A 16,144-nucleotide genomic window follows, 5' to 3' on the forward strand; every position below is an offset into this window, starting at 1 on the left:
CGGGCCTATCAGAGCCTGAAGGAGGCTGGGCCAGCCCGCTAACATTTTTTGTTTTTGAAGTAGATTCTTCTTTGGTCCCACTGTACTGTAGCATTTATAACCGGAACAGTATTATTTACTCATTTGATCGTCAAGGGCCCACTCTTATATTGAATATAGAATTACTGATGGGTAAAAGGACGTCAGAGGGTGCAGATGGTGTGGGTCATAAGAAAAAATATAAGAAGAAGAAGCATGCAGCAAATAATTGTGTAATGGAAAGGATTGATGATCTTCTGGTTGAATGTGGGGAAATATTATCCTCTCCCCCGATAATGTCCCTGAAGCCACCCAGAGTGCACGCTCTCCAGCTAGCTTGGGTGTGTATCACAGGAAAATTCAAGATACGTTTAAAAAAACATGACACAGGATTCAGCTCCCATAGGGTAGGGGGCCATGCTACCACCCACATTTCCTCAGTACTGGCGGATGAGCCATCGTATGTTGATAGTGATGTCCTTTATTGTAGCAATCGCTATAGCCCTTTAAACAATATTTTAGATCCACGTGATGATCCTGACATAGGTACCATGGCAGGTGTGGCACTAGATGCTAACATAAACCGTCTTATGTCTGAAGCCCAGTACACTTCCCATATACAAGATCTAAAGTGTGAGATGGCTGAGCTTAAATCTTTGGTAAATATCTTAACATCTATGGTCAAACAGTTATTACCAAAAGATGCGACAACCATCATCGATCGTGTCCATAGTTCCACGCACAGCTCTTTAGGCCTCTTGGCTCCACCGCCTAAATTGCCTCTGTCTACCTGCAATAAGAATCATACTTTTGTTACCTGTCCTGCCACCATCAGCTCGGTTCCCTGTGATGGTCACTATGCAGCTGGTGGCAGAACTGGGAACTCTAAACAGGTTCCCACATGTAATGGTCTAGGCTTGGTTAAGGAATCAATAGCCTGCTGTCGATTTTCCAAATCTGTGGATGACAACGTCTCCAATCGTGTTGTACACCGTACTGCTGATTGGTCCAAATCTTCCCACACTCTCTTGATGGTTAATGTGCCCAAACTACATCCACCGGCTTATAGGGAAGGGGAGAATCTGTCAGAAATAGGGCGATTCATTGGATCCGTCATGTGAGTGGTTGTTACTCTGTGATACACGGGGATATAAGAGGCAGTTAGCCTGATCCTGACACACATTGTGATATGATTGAGTTAAAATTTAGGGACAATAGTATGGTAGACAATTTGGTGGCCCTAGATGCTAGGACAAGCCCCCATAGGAATTCTTGGATCCAGTTTGAATATCCTAGGCTTTTCTCGCATCGCAAGATTCAGCTTACCCCCCATTTGGGGTGCAGCTTGTCAGATTCAAATGTGAACGATTGACTTGTTGTACTGCCTAGGTCCCCTTTAGAACTACCGTCTCGGGCTCCCTCTTCATATGATGTAATTGGCTCTGGTATTGGTGTTTCTCCTACCTGTGACTTTGTGTCAGCCTACTCCTCTTCCCCTGATAGAGCTCATCATTCAACTCAGGATCATCTAGCCAAAGTGTTGGGGTGCGATATGCTTCCTGGAATGTAGTAGGTTTAAGATCTGTTGTCTCCCTTCTAGCCTCTTTTTCTTTAATTGAAGATCATGACCTCTGTCTTTTTCAGAAAACTTGGGCAGTTGAACCATTATTCCGGTCTGGCTGTCTAAACTTTTACACTCCAGCACTTTTTACTGATAGGGGCAGACTGTCTGGTGCTCTAATCACATGAGTCAGAACATCATCTAGGCATCCGGTTACTGTTTGGAGCAAATGTGGGTGTGATTATTCTTAACATCTATGCAAGAGGGGTTTGGGGAGGTTTGGCTTCTAATACCCTCTGAGTTTTGGAGACATTCCTAAGGCAATGTCCCCGGCACTTCAAACTCATTGTTGCAGGTGACTTCAATGTCACATTCGAACCTCTTGACTGGGATGATCTTGGGTTTACTTGTGAGGAGGATAGGGTGTGGTCCGTCCCTTCCTTGAACATTCCACCTATTAAAAGGTGGTCGCAAGTTGCCGTCCAGCTAAAAAACGTGACTATTGAATTTGGGCTGAGAGCACTCAATGGCAGGACAAAGTCTGACACTAAGGGTTGTCACACTTATAATAATGTTAATCACACAATTAGAATCGACTGTTGTTTAGTTGATATAAAATTGTGGCCTTTAGTTATTGATATGATAGCTATTGAGAGACCCCAGAGTTATCATAATCCGCTCTTGATCCAAATGTTTGCCCTGTGTAATCAAATGTCTACGACCAATATCCCCAGTATATGATCATTAGGTATTAGTATGACTAATGATAAGCGCCACTTAAAGTGGAGTAAGGTATCAGCACGGCCAGACATTATAAGTTCTGCGAATGTGGTTTTAAGGACCTCATTGGTGCATTTAGAGGCGGGCCTTGCAACTACTAGTGAGCAAATAATTACATCTCATGCCCAATGTGTTGACTATTGTGGGCCACTTCATAGCAGGTATTGACTCTGGTGGTAGAGTCTTCATCTGCCTTTATAGAAAGGAGATTAGGAACAAACCTATCAGGCAGCTGATCCAACTCCTTTCCTATTGGCATCACAGTACTTTCTTCATGACAAACACATGTTGGAAGGACCTACTGCTTGTGAGCCACTCAAAGTGGATTCATCCTCGGAGGTTTCATATAGAAAGATCTGTCAGAATCTTCTGCAAGATTCTTCACTTCAGAGGTTGTGTCTGTGTTGGACTCTGCCCCAGAGGTCGACTCCATTAGCATGCCGGCGGCCTCAGCAGTTGTCGCACTGTGGTGGAAAGTCATTATAACCATTGACAGGGCAGTCTTTAAAGAAAAACACAGATTTAGGAAAAGGAGCCAGGTTTGCCATAAAATCCATATACAGAAACAGTCACTCAGCAATACTACTCTCAAGTGGCAGTATTGATACGCAAATACATACACTTGATCACAATCTTAACAACACACTTAATAACCACTTTCACAAATGAAAACCTACCATTCCTGTACACCATCTAAAATAAACTAAAAAAGAAAATATCACTCATGTTCAAAAACACTTCGAAACAGAATATGCTACAGATATGCAACAAAACTGAAAATCAATAATTCAAGAAAAACTAAAGTGAGTACACAAATCAATAAATTAAAAACAGATACTTCCAGCTACCATACTGCTTACAGCCTTCAAACCACAAACTCCAGCCAATATCTCCAGGGGAAAAAAATAATTAACTCACAGCATCATGGCATTTCAGAACATATCACACAGAATCTCTTTAATCCTAATCTTCATCCATGACCCTTAGTTCTTGTGTGTGAATAGGCACGGACGCAGAATCCCATCTGTGTCTGAACAGCACATAATTGTTTGCGCAAGTGGCCTTTGCCAGGGCCAATTTCTAAATGAGCATGCCAATGACCCATACCTACTAGTCCTCAAAAGATTTGCCAGCACAGGCCACAGACTCAAACCTAAATTAGTAAACACCAAAGTTACAATCACATAATCCTCAGGGGTGTGGAATTTATTAAAATATCTACTTGTCCAGTGGACAGGTTGCTTCTCAAATCTACTTGTCCTGTAAAAAGATCTACTTGTCCCTTTGGTGCCATGTAGTGTGGCGACAAATTATGGCAGCAATCTCATTATGTAAGTGCTCTGATAATAGCCTCTCTGATTATGCCAGGGCTACTACCATAGTAGGGCTTAAATACTTGCAGTTTCAATCCCTACTGTAACAATTTCCTTATTTTGCCACCTTTCTGCAGATCTGCATACTGGGGCTGGAGGAAGCAGTAAGCAATAGTTCTAGGGCTGGAATGCCTTTGAGTCTGCAAACCTACTAACCTGCATGTTTTAAAGATTTTTACCAGCTTCTCTCTAATATTTTCCCATAATAAGAAAGGTTGGACATTTACTCCTGACAATGGCAGAATTAGAACTTCTTCCAGGGTTGGGAAGAAAGTGGCTGGAGGGAAAATGCACTTGCAAATGCTAAATAGATTTTTACATGAGCAAATCTACACATCGAATTTACCCATGCTAAAATACAGTTCACAAATATTTTATAGGGTACAACATATACCATGGGTGCACTTTTGTGACTTTCTTTAAGAATTTGGGGCCACATGTAGGTAGGTTCAGATTTGCGACCTGCAAATTGCGAGTCGCAAATCCGAATGTAGGATGGTGTCCCTGACACCATCTGTGATTCGCAAGGGCTTCGCAAATGCCCACCTCATGAATAATCATAAGGTGGGTCGCAATTTGCGACCCCCTCGCGAATGGCGGCCCTCACAGGGATGGTGGCCTGCTGGAGACAGCAGACCACCATGTCTGTGACTGCTTTTCAATAAAGCAGTTTTTTTTTTTGTAATGCAGCCCGTTTTCCTTAAAGGAAAACGAGATGCATAACAAAAATGAAAAATGAAACGTTTTCGTTTCATTTTTTCAGAGCAGGCAGTGGTCCACAGGACCACTGCCTGCTCTGAAAAAATGCTTACAGTGACATTCACAATGGGGAAGGGGTCCCATGTGGATCCCTTCCCTTTTGCGAAAGTGTTAGCACCCATTTGAAATGGGTGCAAACTGCGATTGGTTTGCACCCGCGTTCGCGGTCACAAAACAATCCTACATTGCACTGTGAGTCGCAATTAGGAAGGGAACACCCCTTACTAATTGCGAGTCGCAAACCTGTTTTGCGATTCGGTAACCAGGTTACCGAATCGCAAAACTGGGTTTGTGCATCGCAGTGTGCTTTTTGCATGTCGCAAACAGCGAAAGTCGCTGTTTGCGACATGCAAAAAGCTACCTACATGTGGGTCTTGGTCCCTAATTAGGTCTGGTGTTAACAAAGACATTTTGTTTTTATTAAACTTCTATTTCTCTCTCTTTCGGCCGGCTTTACTGTGAGTGATCGCATTCTGCTCTTCCACAAGGAGCATATTGCCACACAAAGTAGTTTTGTTCAGTGTCAGGAACTACAGTGGCAATCAGTGACGTAACTAAACTGGAGGGTGCCCCTTTGTAAAGAACATGGAGGAGCCCCCTCTCCAGACTCACTCAGGGCAGGTGCTGTGCTGAAGGGGCCCCCTGGAGGGCGGCTGCGGGGCCTTTGTTATGCCGCTGGTGTGCTTTTAGAGAGTTCAAAAACTTTTTTGGGGGGGTTTGCCAGTGTTTGTTACAATGTTGAGGGCCTGGTAGCTCCCACAACAATAAAGTGTTACAAAAGCCATGTCAAAACAAGACACGCATTGATGAAACTAAAAGACTTATAAAAATATGTCAGATCAGTTGGCTTTGTCAGTGTTTGTTTATTTTCATGCTTCCCATAATCGTGTTGAAAATGGTTACACTGATTTTCCATTAGAAATATTTTTGGGAAATACTAGCATGCATCAACACATTTTACTAAATGACACTTCATTTGCATATAATCAGAGAGCATTCTGGGAGCATTATACTTAGCCTCATAGCCTAAACTTTTCAAACATGTGTATACACGTTTTTTTTTTTTTGTACTGGAACCAACGTCAGTAGTGAAGTGTGACCTTAAAACATTTATTTACAGCACTCACCCTAATAATGAAGACTTTCAAATAATGAACCATAAATACAAGTTCGAACAGCATTATCTTTTGGAAACACATTAACTCAACTGCAGAGAGTTCCACTCTCTGTAATCAGGCAGCCAAAGGGTTTGTGCTGCAGGGGGTTGGGCCTACTTGTCCCAAGGACAAAGTAAACATAAAAACTTGTAGCCCTTGACCCCAAACAAGATGTCCCGGGCGTCGGGCGATAGGAATTCCACATCCCTGATCCTACAACACAGTACAGCTTGTGTCAACTGCTAGAGCATCAACAGCAATATGATTATCACAGTAATTTCAAAATTGAAGAAACTCAACATGTAGAAGCATTATGATACACAACAAAAGCATTAGAAATTGCTTAAATGAGCCATGCACACAGCCAATATCTTCTACCACCCGTAAACCGTATGTGTAGGAATTTGAGGAATTACACCTTTACCATATTGGCAAAACAAAAAAGCTCACTCTCCTCAACCTTACCTCCCCCTCTCCCAAAAAAAAGCATCAGGCCCAAACACTAATACAAGCACAGCAACAATGAATTGCACTACAAAGCAGAAGAAACAAAATGAATGTAATCTCTTTACTATTGAGGGCGAACTCAGTACTACCTTTACTGTCTACGCTCAAAGGAATCCCAATTTCCTTTCATTTGCCAGGGGTATGGCAGAAACTGATTGGGCTCTGAGTCAGCTGAAAACTAGGAAGTCCAAAAAACCCTGGACATATCTGAAACTTAAAGAGACAGGTGTATACAGCATGGTGTGACTTTCATGGGTCAAAGTACGTTTTCTTATCCAGAAAGCCCTACAGGCATCTAAGTTTGGGTCAAAAAAGACTTTTCCCTATATTTATGTGACAGAAATATCTTGCACTTCCAGTCCGTGGCCAAAGTCTTACCTACTTGGGTTCCCATACTTCCTCTGATTGAAATGGTGCCCCCTCAGCGCAGGTGGACTTAACTCCCATCATGAAAATGTACCAAAATTGTAACCAAGTCAAGACCTAATTGATGCCAAATTGACTTTACAAGGTTAAAAATGTGACCAGTTTCTGGTGCTAACAGTTGAGCCATCTATCCTAAGGCGGTACCACTTTTATGGCGAGAAGTGGAGGAAGGTTGGGTCCCTGCAGATTCTGACCCTCTCCCCTTCAGAAATGTGAGGGAAATCTGTAATTTTTGCCAAAGTTTGACATTTGCATTGCATTCTGGGTGAGAAAACATAGTGGAGTCACACTGCCGTGGACTCCCTTAGCTGTTTAGTTTTCAGAAATGTCTGGTCTTGGTAGGTTTCCTTGGTTGCTGACCAAACCCAAATACTCTAGCTACCGACATCGTCAGAATGAGTTAGTCAAGGAAAAATCTTGATGTTTCCTCATTGCATGTTTGGGTCTTCTGTGTCACAGACGATAGGGCTACTCCCACAAGTGAAGTAAAATTTTTATCAGAAGTGTGAAGCCTCTAGATGGTAGTGATTCCAGAAGTTTTTGTTACAGAAATGTGAGAAAAATCTGTGATTTGAGTGAAGTTTTTATAGTTTGCAAGGCATTTTGAGTAAGAAAATGTAATGGGATCCTCACTAGATACCACTTTGGACTCATCATCATCATCATCATTTAACTTTATTTCGGTAAGTAAAAAACAAACCATTAAAGTACAATACACAACAAAGAGAAAAAGGGCTTCTTAAAAGCAGGGGGGTACTAAAAAAATAAGGTAAAAGCACAGTTAAAAGGGACAAGACAAGTTTAAAAAACAAACAAGAAATAAGCAGCCAGATAAACATCACTTAATATAAAAAAAGGCTGTGCTCAATAATGAGAATAGTTACCTGAATCAGCACTGGTTAAAAATATAATACACCAATATCTATATCCAATGGAGCAATCACACATCCAAATTGACAAATATACATAAATAAGTCTAAAAATTAATTCCCCACTCTTGCTCCTTAAAATTGCTAACCTCAGATGTCAGAATAATACAGATTTTTTTTCCCCCCCATTAATAAAACTGTCTGGGTGGATGAGTTTCGTTCACTTTGGACTCACCTGGCTGTCTTCTTTTCACAAATGTCTGTGGTTGGTCAAAGGCACTGGTAGTAGGGGTGCTGCCCCACCCCCGAAATAACCATGCTGTAGTTCAGAAGGTGAATGAGCATTAGAGATGCCTGTAAAGTTTGTTTATATCTTGTCCCATTTTCTGTGCCTTCTAAGACAGGGATCAAATATTAGGCTATGTCCTCTCACAAATTGCTGCTTATGTTTTTTTTTTTAAATTGTATTGGTATTTATTTATTTTTCTCTGCCTGCAAAGTGAGAGGATTTTGCAAAGTGAACTACGGGAGGTTGCTGTTGGAGTACTTCTGGTTTAACTGCTTCAGTGCGTGCATTGGCACTGGCCAACACCTGAACTACCTCCCTGGTGCGGGTCACGACCAGTGGCCGACACCAATGAGGGTGTTAAAAAATCCTCTGGTGCAATGCACCCGAGGATTTTTTTAAAAATTATAATAACCCCGGGAGACACGGAAGATCTTCTGTGTCTCCTCCCAACCCCACCTCACCAGCCCTTTTGTGATGCGAAGTGCCGACATCACTATCTGTTTTCCCCACAGGAGCCTTGCGGGCGCTTCCTTCTTCGGTGGGGAAAGCAGGCCCAAACGGCCTTCCTGACATTCGGGAAGGTCTCGTTTGAAAGGGGAGATTCTCCCCTTTCAAACAAGGCTTTCCTGAACCGGTTTCCTGGCCCTCTATCGCAGCACAGGTTTACCCCTGGGAGGGCGCGAATGCACCCGATCGAGCCCCCCAGGGGTTTACATTTTTTTTTTTTTTTAACTATTTTTTTTAAAGGAAATTGACGGGGGTCGTCCGCGAGCAGGGCAACCCCCATGTGGGGGTAATCCTTTTTTAAATAGTTGTAGGGTTTCCCTCGCGCCACAATGACCCCCAAGGAAACCATACAGCTATAGAAAAAAAAAAAAAATATATATATATATATATATATATATATATATATATATATATGTATGTATGTATGTAGACATATGTATGTAGATATATCTATCTTGATATATCTATTTAGATAGATATATCTATATATAGATATGTGTGTGTGTGTATATATATATATATATATATATATACATATATATAGATGTCTACATGTATTTTTTTTTAAATAACTTTCAACCAGCAATAAAACATATCCCACATCTATCATGTAAAATCCCCCGTCCCACCCTCACATCCAGCATACAAATAAATCCATTCCATTCCATTTGACAGAATAATTTCCATACAATGAAACTAATCCTTTGAAGTTATTATCTCCATTTCGTTATATGTTAGAGGCTTCGTCCGAGCTCGAGTCGGATGATCTTTGCGAGCCGTCTGACTCTGGGTCATCTGGGTATTTAAGGCTGTCTACAATAGTGTCCCATTGATTTGCTGTGTCTCTAGACCCCCTTCCCTGGGCCGCTTCGTGATGTAGTATATGTCCCTCCACCTCCGCCCATTTTAGCAACGTATTCAGCCATCTTTGTATTTGAGGCCCTTCAGCTGCTTTCCAGTGGCTTGTGATTTCTCTTTTAGCTAGAAGTTATGGTAAGTCAATGAATTTGTTAATTGTCTTTTTGGCAGATGGTCGGGGGAAGTCCCCTAGCAATGCGGCCAGTGGAGAAAGCCGTAGTTTACTATCCGTGATTGTTTCTAATCTTTTAAATACTTCCTCCCAGTAAGGTATTATCTGCTGGCAGTTCTTTAACATGTGTTCTAATCCTGCTTCTGTCTCCGTGCATCTGGGGCAACCACCACTACTAGAAGCATACATCTTTGCAATTCTGCAGGGGGTGAGATAAGCTTTGTGGTAGACATAAATATTTATAAATTTAAAAAGAGCGTTACTTGTTGCAGGGTATATATGGGAGGTGATTCTGTCCCATCTCTGCACTTCTGTTGGGATCCCCAACTCTGACTGCCATTTCAGTCTAAGATTATCTAGCGGGGTAAGAGTGTCCTTGTGTAGTGCATTGTAAAGTATGGAAACCAGTCCCCTGTCTCCCCCTCGAGAACAAATAACTCTGCAGCCCTCATGTATAGGTGGCTCTTGTACCCCCATCTTCCAAGTTCTCTGGATAATCCTAGTTATCGCAGTATATGTTATGAACATCCCTGGTGGAACTTCGAAGTGCTCTTGCATTTCTGCAAAAGTGCGTAGCTGCCCGTTATGATACAGGTCTCCTAGTTTGTCGATATTATACCTGGCTAATTTCTTAAGTCCCGTTAGGGGCTGCCCCCTGTCAGTTTTTGTAAGCCTGTCACTGGTATGTTGGGTGCGTAAGGGATAATCGTATGAGATCATCTAAGACTTCGCTCCCAGCTAAACTTAATCGCCTGCCACTCCGGGGGTAATAGTAGTTTTTTCCCTCCTGGGATTAACAATACTCCCAAGAGTGTATGGGGAAGTGTATTAGAGCTGTAGATCGTGAGACTTCGTTTAAGAATCTTGCTAACCACTGCAGTTGACCCGCCCAGTAATAGGTTTCCATATCAGGTGCTGCCAGCCCTCCCGTCCAGAGTAGGCCTCTTAAGAGTGCTTAATGCCAGTCTATGTCTACCTGTCCCCCATATGAAACTACACATTATGGAGTTAAGGTTATTAAATACCGATTTAGGTATGATCAGAGGTATAGTAGAGAAAAAATACAGAAATCTTGGGAGCATTATCATTTTTAGTAGTGCTACCCTCGCCATAACCGCCAAGGGGAGCGTCCCCCAAAACTGTCTGTCAGTTTTCAGTTTCCTAATTGTAGTATGCATGTTTCCCTCCAGTAAATCTGCGGATTTATGATAAATGTTAACGCCTAAGTAGCGAAATATAGTAGGTGTCCAGGGAAGTCCTCGTGTATCAGTAAATGTCTGAACTCGCTCCGTTTATCTTTAGGCCTGAAGCTCCTCCGAAGCTTTCAAGCATGGTCATAACTCCGGGTAGCTCAGTGTCCCTGTCTCCAAGGAAGATTATCAAATCATCAGCATATAGAGCGATGTGATGCCTCTGTGTTCCTACTTGGAGCCCTTCAAAATATACACCTGACCTAGCCATTCTAGCCAGCGGTTCCACTGCAATTGCGAAAAGTAAGGGTGATAAGGGGCAGCCTTGTCTGGTGCCTCTACCAATTTGGTATGGGTCTGAGATTGATCCCCCGTTCGGACTCGCGCTGTAGGTTTCTTATATAACAATTGTGTCCACTTCACAAACTCAGGTCCGAGACCTAATTTCAGCATTACTTTTGTCCCATCGGAAGCTGTCAAATGCTTTCTCTATATCTACTGAAATGATCGCCGCCCGTTGTAAGGTTGGCGACCCTGATTGAAGTATGAATACTAGTCTCCGTATGTTCTGTGCGGTACTGCGCTGTGGAATGAATCCGGATTGATCTCTGTGTATCAGCTTTGTCATATAGGGTAACAGTCTGGAGGCTAGTATTTTGCTAAGTATTTTATAATCTAGGTTTAACATGGATAGAGGGCGATACGAGCGCACATCTCTTGTTGGTTTATCCTGTTTCAGAAGGGGGGTCATAATAGCTTAATTTGTGGATTGAGGGAGGATACCCCTTTCTTTTGCTTCTGCATATAGGTTACATAAATGTGGAGCTAATTTTTCCAGAAATACGATATAGAACTCCACCGGAAGTCCATCTGCTCCAGGTACCTTCCCCCTTGCCATATTTTGTACTGCAGCCCTAATATCTGCTATCGAGATTGGTTCAGCTAGGATTAGTGCATCTCCCCTTTCTAGATGGGGGAGATCAAGATCTTCTAGGGTCTCCACTTGAGTAGGAGTCAACATCTCTGGGGGAGGGGCATATAATTGGGCATAGTAGTTTGCAAATCTTAGATTAATTGTCTTTTGCTCACATAAATGACCCCCATCTACGTCCTCTATTTCCATTATCATGGATTGCTGTCTCAGGGGAGCTGCCATCCATACCAAGAGTGAACTCGATTTATCCCCCTCTGCGTGTTGTCTAATTAAATATTTCTTGTAGACGAACCTGCACAGTTTTTCTATTGATTCTGCCACTTTTTCTTTGATAGCTGTAATATCAGGGGCTACTTCAGGGTGGCCAGGTCTCTGGCACTCCAAACTTCTAAGGGTTTCTTCATATTTTAGGATGTCTAGTTCTAATGATCTACGTACCCCAATATTGTCTGCTATACATTTCCCTCTAACTACAGACTTAAATGTCTCCCATTCTATCGCTCTAGTAGATGCTGTCCCTGTATTGAGGGCAAAAAAGTCCTCAATGGCTCCAGAGAAAGAGCATTTGAATGCTTAATCTTCTAACATCTCCGCGCTGAGCCGCCAGGTCGGAATGTTAGCTTTTTCCCTCCCCCAGGTCAATGAGATCAGCAATGGGTTATGGTCTGAGAGGGTACGACATAGGTATTCCGCATTTCCCACTGTACTTTGTATCTCGGGGGAAGCTAGGATAGTGTCTAGATGGACATGCAAGTAATGTATTGTAGAATAAAATGAATAGTCCTTTGCAGTAGAGTGAACATGTCTCCAGCAGTCCCCAAATCCCCATTGTCGCTGCCATTCAGAGAATTGTCTAGCTGTCTTTATGGTTGGTGATCTAGGTAAGGGTGGGTGAGATCTATCTAATGTGGGATCTGCTATGCAATTAAAGTCTCCTCCTATTAGGGTAGCTTGTGTGAAATGAGAACCGAGTTCTCTCAAGAGCTTTTGAAAGAAAAATTCCCTGTTCCTGATTTGGAGCATATATCCCCCCTATTGTAATATCTCTGCCTGCCAGCCTCCCGTTTATCAGGACATATCAACCTTCTTTATATAGAATTCCCTGTGTTTTTTTAAACGGGCCCCCGCTCGTATCCAAATTAGCACTCCTCTAGCAAAGGCTGAATATGTTGTTACAAACACCTGGCCACGCCAACGTTTCTCTAAGGACCTAACTTCTTGTTCCAGCAAGTGGGCTTCCTGTAGTATGGCTATGTGGACGCCTCTCCTTTTGAGCTGATTGTAAATTTTGTATCTTTTACCCATACTATCCAGGCCTCTAACATTCCAAGTTGCAATTTTATATTTCAGGGAGGAATCCATATCATGCAATTATAGGAAGTCCTAGTTTGTGCTTCCACCCTTGATAACCAGAAATTTCCTCTTCTCCATGTTTCAGTACAGTGTTGGGTAGTTAACAATTTTGTGCTGGATGTCGACCCCTTAATAGTCATTAAACGTCTTACCCTATTCCCCCTCGCCCCCCCCCCCTTCCCCAGGACCGGTATTTAAAACTATCCCTGTCCAAACTATAATATCTAGATCTAACAATAGTTAGGTAAGGCAAGGTACCAGAGGCCAAGAGCCTGTATCCCGGCCCGCCCCACGGCCCCCATCACATTATAGCACAGTCCATTGTCACTTTATACTATTGCACTATACCTTATTTGGTCAAATATTCCTCAATACCAAGTTTAGGCCCTCTTCACTGTATAAAAACCCAGTGGAAATAAATCATCAGATTTTTGCTGCATATATCTTAAGTCCCCATACTTCCTGTTTAGTTCTCACAGTGTTCTCGAATTGCCAGCGAGGCACGGATTAGTCCCTCTCCATTGGTCTTTGGTGCTTCGGAACCAAGTGTTCAGATAAGATCCTCCGATGACCTCGGGGTTACTTTGGGCATGCTGACGGATGTGCCTCGGGAGGAGATTGAAGTGTTACCCGAGTTGGAGTCATGATCCGAAAGGGATTCCAATGATCTGGTAATAGTCAAGTCACCTCCACTCAACAAAGCCACTTAAACCACTGCTTCTTGCATTTCCTTTGATTACTGGTGTTCTAGAGGGGCCTCCCTCGTTCCGCGTTTGTGCACTCTGATTCGTTGTCTGTTGGTTGTCCTCAGGTTTTTTTTTCGTGAAGCAGAAGACGACATCTCCAGTGACTCCAGCCAATCCCATACAAGTTGGGGTGATGTGAAGAAATGAGTCTTATCCTCATTTGCCACTCTCAGTTTAGCCGGGTAAAGCATAGCGTATTGGATTCCCAAGTCACGGAGTCGTTTTTTGGCATCTCTGAAGGAGGCCCTCTGCCTTTGTGTTCCCCTCGTAAAATCAGGGAAGAGCATTATCTGTTGATTGTCTAGCATTATTTCCCCTTTGAGTCTCACCTGTGTGAGGATGTAGTCTCTATCTTTAAAATGTAGTAGTTTCACGACTACGGGCGTGGTCCCGTTCCTGTCGGGGGATACCTAGCTGGTACTCTATGTGCTCTTTCGATGGCAAAGAAGGGGGACAGACCCTCCGGCACAACCGTTTGTTTCACCCAGTTCTCAAGAAACGTCTCCATACAGTCTGCTCCGATTTTTCAGGGAGACCCACTATACGAATGTTGCTTCTTCGGGCGTGGTTTTCCGCGTCTTCAACTCTGTTTTCCAATAGTCTCACTCAAGAGGTAAGTTCTTTCAGGTCTGAGGTGACCATTTATGATCCGGGGTTAACTGCTCCAGGTCCCTTTCATTCGAACTCACTCTGTCTGTTAACTTCCTATGGTCATCTCTCAGTAGTGAGAGATCCACCGTCAGGGAATCTATTTTTTGTTCAAGGGCTTCGCGGGAGTCCTGGATTGCCAGCAGTATCGCGTCCAGCGTGGTTTCCGAGGTGAGTGCATCAGTGTTAGCCCCCATAGTGGGCGTTTGCGATGGATGTTTATCCATTTTGCTCCGTCTTGTTCCAGTTCTTCCCGTCTCTTAGTTTTGCCCATCTTGAGATGCTCAGTGGGCTTATTTGTTGTTGGCTGGGGATTTTATGTGTTGTCAGAGCTCTGGGTTTGTTGGAAGTTCTGACTATTTCACCTTAATCTGTTGAGGGGGACTCTCCAAGTCAGAGGCGGCTCATCAATCACGCCTCTCCGCCAACTATCTGGCGCGATCTCTCCTCGTCCACAAATCCGTTCCGCTCGTTCACCTCGACAGTGTCCTGCCCTCCTGGGCAGTGAAGTCAGGGCCACTGTACTGGCAAGTACGCCCCTCTGCCCGGGTGATTGCCTCTTGAGGTCTCCGCTGCTCCTCAGCACTCCCAATCCAGAGGAGGCAGCAGTCCTGCAGCGTCTCCACACTACCTCGGTCTCTCAGAGTCGACAAGGCCTGCCCCCCGGTTCAATCTGCGTCCCGCCCCTCTTTCGGTACTCCTAGTGCGTTATTTTGCTTTCGCACAGTGGGGGGGGGGGTATGTACCTGCTCAGGGGTTCTGGGCTCTGTCTTGTTCTGTTCCTCGCGCCGGGTGCTCCGTTCTACTCCATCGCTGAGTTGCGGTCGCCATCTTGCTCCACTCGATCCGTGGTTCGCCTTCTACTTTTACGGATGTTCCAGGTCTTATGGTTGCAGGCAGTCGGCATATTCGGTGCCCTAGGTGCTCCGATCTGCTGTACGCCGTTCAGATGATTAATTGGGTGCTGTATTCGTGCAGGATATTTCAGGCCCGGTGGTCGCAGTCCGGAGCTCCACGCTACGCGTGCGGCTCCATCGGCTGCTGGCCACGCCCCGATGTCTATATGTATTTATATATAATGTATATATATATATACATATATTTACATAGCGATCACTTTTGTCAACGCCCCCTGGGGGCTGTGAGATCGTCCCGCGGAAAAACCACACCCACATATAAAAGTGATCTATATATATATATATATATATATATATATGTGTATATATATACACATACATATATAGATATACATAGATAGATATATTCGCCACCAGTTCTCTTGCAGTTGCAGCTTGCATCTTCAAAGCAATGCTTATTCTTCAAGTGACACGTTTCAAATGTAGCTTCTTTTAGGCAGCAATAAAAAAGTCAAGTATGTCTTGTGATTATGTTTCTGCTACAAAAGGATCTGACTTTTGTCTAGTGGCAGTTTTGATGCCGTAAAGTAGTGCAGAAGGTTTATATGCCTACTGCAAATATCAAATCTGTATTTTATGTAAATAGCTGAGCAGATTAGTAAAGTCAGCCATTACCTGCTCTATAATACAAATGGAATGTATGTGCGGGGGCTACGGAGAGATGAAGGACACTTTTGCTGGGTGGTAGTGAGACAATCCGAGGAGGAGGTCATGGGAGTGGGAGCACCAGTGATGATTGTTGGACTGGGTGCTAGAGGCGCTAAAGACTGTGACGATTGGTATGTGACAATGTGAAGTAACAGTGTGTCTGTTTTTGAGTGTCTTGAAAGAACATGCTGATTGATGGAAGAAGCGAAGGTAAGGTGACCTCTACTGTTGCGTGTATCACATACACACACACCCACCAGCAATTTTGTGACTGTCTAGGTAGGCTAGTTTTTTAGAGCGACAGTTTAGCCAGTAGCAGAGATGGCATCTGATTGGATGACTGCTGCTCAAGACCTCACTCGGGTTATAGAGGACAGCTCTGACGTAGGATCAGAGACTGAGACAGCAGATACTGAGACAGCATCTGAGGGA

General features: G+C 43.5%; 1 protein-coding gene across 1 annotated transcript in view; it reads left to right on the forward strand.

Moving 5' to 3' along the window:
* Positions 1 to 16,144, forward strand: part of METAP1D (methionyl aminopeptidase type 1D, mitochondrial) — a 768,794-nt gene that overhangs the window by 113,929 nt on the left and 638,721 nt on the right. The window lies entirely within an intron of this gene.

Source organism: Pleurodeles waltl, chromosome 3_1, assembly GCF_031143425.1.
Source record: "Pleurodeles waltl isolate 20211129_DDA chromosome 3_1, aPleWal1.hap1.20221129, whole genome shotgun sequence".
In the NCBI taxonomy this organism is placed as follows: domain Eukaryota; kingdom Metazoa; phylum Chordata; class Amphibia; order Caudata; family Salamandridae; genus Pleurodeles; species Pleurodeles waltl.